The sequence below is a fragment of the Macrobrachium nipponense genome, chromosome 31, assembly GCF_015104395.2.
Source record: "Macrobrachium nipponense isolate FS-2020 chromosome 31, ASM1510439v2, whole genome shotgun sequence".
NCBI lineage: Eukaryota > Metazoa > Arthropoda > Malacostraca > Decapoda > Palaemonidae > Macrobrachium > Macrobrachium nipponense.
The window spans coordinates 38,061,672-38,066,671 of NC_061093.1; positions in this window are offsets into that span (position 1 = coordinate 38,061,672).

Sequence of the window (5,000 nt, forward strand, 5' to 3'; positions counted from 1 at the left end):
CATCATAGTTGAAATTCAACGAAATACCCAGTACTTCAACTGTACTTTTGTTATTTTTCTTAAATCATGAAATTCATCTATATATCCACCATAGATATTTAGCTTGTATATAACGTTACAGAAACATGAAAGGGTTATAAGAATGGTATTATTATTATTATTTTTTTTTATACGCAATGACTTGGATCTCTCATCCACTTTGATAAATACATTTGTCCTTTTTTATGAAATAGGTAGACACGCTGCAATGATATCAGTGAGAAAGCTTAGTCAGTATCCTTGGTAGGATTCGCTACAACCTTCACTTCTAGTTTTCCTTGTTCTACAGAAATATTATTTAGAGCATCTATGATGCAAAGTCACTCCTAAGTGTAGAACTTCCTCAAAATGCTGGTAAAGAGAGATGCATATGACTGCTATGCTCACCTTTATGGAGGAGGGACACACATCTCCCAAAAGATATTTGCATACCGTGGACATCAAGAAAAGAAAAACACGGGAATTCGTCGTACCCACTACTCTTCGGGTTCAAAGTTTTTGAGATGGGAAATATGTTGGAAATATTTTATCTATCTAAAGAAAAATATTCTTAAGACCCGTCACTCTTCAGATGTGGTTAATTACAAAGATTATGGGGCATAAATATCCTGTGTGAATGTATGCATTATAAATGGGTACTTGCAAATGGTGTTGAATAGCGCCTGGAAACTAAAAGTTGAAATGAGTGTGATAGCCACTGTGCGAACTTTTCTTTATGAATATTGAAATAACGCCCAGTGGCTGAATAAAAATGAGACAAAAATGTAAGAAAAGAGTTCGGCGCAGCGTAGTTGAGACCTTTTGCGTTGGTGCGGTGCATAATTTCTGTACAGGGTTGAAATGCAGAAAATGCTTAAAGAGTGATACTCCTTATTTGATGATGCCCTTTAAAACCAAGTTCAGCCCCAATAGGAAAAAAGGGCGAGGGTGTGGGGTTTGAGATGTGGTGGGAAAGTGGTGATATGCAAAAATAACCAAAAATACATATATTTGTGTCTAATCCAAAGTTTTTGCGGTCGCTGAGATGAATAGTGACGCTCCCGATGACCTGTAAGGAGAAGTTTTACCCTCAATAGGAATGGGGGTCTGAGAATGGGTGAAAAATAGAGTGTAAAAATGATATATCAGAGTCTAATCCATAGTTTTCAAGGTCACCGGGATGAAAGACACTTCCAATGCCCTTTAAGTTTAAGTTCAGCCCCGTTAGGAATGGGGGTGAGAGGCTGTGAAATATGAAAGTAAAAAAATGCTGGGCAACGTAACTGAAGCAACTGTCTTAACAGTAATCAGAGAGAGAGAGAGAGAGAGAGAGAGAGAGAGAGAGAGAGTTTATTGGTTGCCATTCAGAGTTTTCCCGGGCAGTGCCGGGTTGGTCAGCTTGCAAGCTTAGTGTTCATAATAACGTCACGAACATAGTACTCGTTAATCAACCATTTAGTCTTATTCTGCTTGAATTTGCATTGCATACCATTACGACTGACTGACTTGTGTGGTAATAATCAATTTGGTCTAATTACCTACCTCTAATCATACTGCAACAGCTTAATCCATTGCATAATGGATGTCTGCTGGTAAACCTATTACCATCTTTTTTTACCGAATTAGTACTGGATGACAGTGGTCCTGCAGAATTATGAGATACAAGGGAGAGGGAGAAACTCATTCCAGCATTCTCGTGCATCATAACAATACGCTTTCCAGTATGGGAAGTGTAGGGGTATCATTGTCTTTGTTAGACTAACCACAGCCATTCCATAACACAAATTCCCCAGCAGATTAATCCCGACTGCTGTACATTGCATTATATCTCAGGTAAGATTGTGTTATTCCGTCCATTTCAAAGGAGGAAACTTTTAAGGATTGTGCTATAAAGTCCCCAACATAATTAAGAAATAATAAACTTTTCAAGCTTCGTTTACCTCTATATATATATATATATATATATAGTATATATATTATATATAATATATATATAATATATAATATATATATATATATATGTATATATATATATATATATATAATATATATATATATATATATATATATATGCATAGATAGATAGATAGATGGATAGATAGACAGATATGTAATTAATCAACGTTAATAAAATCTTTTCAAATTCGAGAGTTTTCTTTTCCCCCCATCGTGGACTTTTATAACAAAACTATTCTCATTTTACAAATTATCTCAATATATTCAAGTCAAAGCTCGGAGACTAAACACCAGCCAATATCCCCACTCTATTTTGAATCAGTGAATCTCTCAGATAATTGATAATCTCCTAAAATTGATTTAAGATTTCTGGTGGAATAACTATCCCGGCAAAACTAAAATTCCCTTCTGATATGAATGTGCGTTGGTAAATTCACTTCCAGTTCTTTGAAGTGTCCTTCTGACTGATCAAGGCTCATCCTTACAGCCCCTGGACGTTCCAGTTAATGCTGGTAAATTAATGTAAAGCGTCTCTTCTGTTTTCATTTCAACCATCATTTCAAAAAAATTTTTTCCCTAAGCGAAGGGTAGCAGCCATGGATCTACATCTTGATAGTCGAAAGTGCAGTTTTTCAAAATACCTTACATAAATGAATTTATCACACTACATCCTCTTCTTTCGTCACTTTTCACCTTGAAAAAGGAAGCGAATTATTTTAATTAAAAAAATAACTTTTTAATTTTTCTCTTTAGAAAATGAGCTTGATTTTTGTTATTTTTATAGCAAAGGAATTTTTTTATTCCACCGTTATCATACTGCATTTTTTTTATTCAGTCGTTGCGCTATACAACGAATATCACTTTGCGTTTATGTCATTTTGTTAAATAACCCACGGATAAATGAAGCATTCCGTACATCAATAAGTTCCTAGGAAAAGTTACTGGAATCACCAGCCGTATAATCACTAGCTTTTTTTTTTTTCTTTTTTTTTTATTAACCCAAAATCAATTACTCTACCAAGGAACCTCTTCGCATTCTATATTAAAAAACCTCTCTAATTAATTAACTAATTTGGTGGAAGTAAAAAAAAAAATATATTCGACTGTGAACTTTATTTACAACTCCTGAACGAATTTTATTTCTGGTCAGCTGATCCGATTTTCACGCCAATTCTGGCTTCAACTGATCCTCACGACCAACCTTCATTCGATGTTCGGGAATGTTTTAATTAATAATATATTTCGGAATTTTCCTTCTAATATATAAAGATGAACCTGAAATTATATCATTCTTGTTTGAAATGAAGTTATTACTAGAATTAACTCAAGAAATTGTGTAACTGTGTACATGCTTTGAACTCAACACAAAATAATCAGTAGTCTGATATAATTCGGAATATGCTTGCATGTACTACACACAGAGAGAAGGTAATACATATATACATACACATATAAACACAAAAAACACACACACACTCACACACACACACACACACACACGCACACACACACACACACACACACACATATATATATATATATATATATATATATATATATATATATATATATATATATATATATATATATGTATGTGTGAGTGTGTGTGTGCGTGTGTGAGTGTATGTGTGTGTGAGTGTGTGTGTGTATCTAATGCTTACGAAATCATAAAAAAATAATTTTTTTCACCAAAAATTCAATATAGTGGCGACTTGCACAATGAAGTTGTCAATTATTTCCACTAGTTTTGAATACCATTTCCAATAAAACACATAGGACGAAATTCCGCCTCATCTTATACTTTTTAAGCAGTCGGACAAGTTCTACAGAAATGTTTGTCGTTATAGATTCTGGAAAGGGCAGAATGTAGCATAGTAGTTTTTATTATTATTTTTTTTTTTAACAGAGATATTTTTTACTTGTGTATAGGACTATGCCGAGATCCACACAGTCTTGAATGTGTTCGTATTCGCAGTAACCTTCCAGCTGTGAGTCAAAATTGGCTGCGTTCTCAGATGTTCCATTATGTCTTGCACAGTCACACAGCACCTAATTACGTCTGTAGTTATTGTTGAGCTGGCCTTTTGCCAGCACAGGCACTTGTTCATAGAGCAAACACAGGTCCCCGGTATCACCCAAGTTTTCATGAGATGAAACCTCGTATACTAGAGTAGATTTACATCAACCGTGCATTTGATGTCAAGGCCAGTCCCTTACGACACTCCTGATTGGCTGTTGGTAAGCCAATCACAGGGCTAGAAACTCTCAGTCTCTCTCGAGATTTCACATAGGCAGGATGTATGTTCTACCTCAGGAGAGGTGGAACATACAACCTGCCTATGTGAACTTTCTCGAGAGACTGAGAATTTCCAACCTTGTGACTGGCTTATCAACAGCCAATCAGGAGCGCCGTAAGGTTCTGACTTTGCACATCAAATGCACGTTGATTTTTGAATCTACTATAACACTTATTCCTTTCTGTAAATAAGAACAGAGGAAATAGAAATCTAGTTGGTAAAAAGATAAATGTTTTTTATTAATAATGACTAAACAGTTTCATCTTTTTCTGATTTCTGTTATTATATTTTTGAGGTTAGTTCAAGTTTAACGAACTGAACTGAAGATGGAATTTAGGCCAAAGGGATGGCCGGAAGGATTAGACATTTTTACGTGGCTAGGACCCATTGTCACCTAGCTAAGGGACCTACAGCTTATCGTGGGATCCGAACCACATTATATCGAGAATGAAATCCTATCACCAGATATAAATTCCTCTGACTCTGCGTTGACCAGCCGGGAATAGAACTTCGGACTAACCGGATTGTTAGCCGAGCGCGAAAACCTCTCGTCCAACGAGACTATGAAGCAATTGTTAGGAGAGGGTACAGGAAAGTAAGATGGAAGAAAGAGAACATGAAAGGAGGTTCAGGGTTAATGATGAATGATTCGGGGTACAAGGAAATCGCGCATTTTCTGTGGGAGAGATTCGGAGCGAAAGAGCCATAACTTCAATTTCACGGGAATTC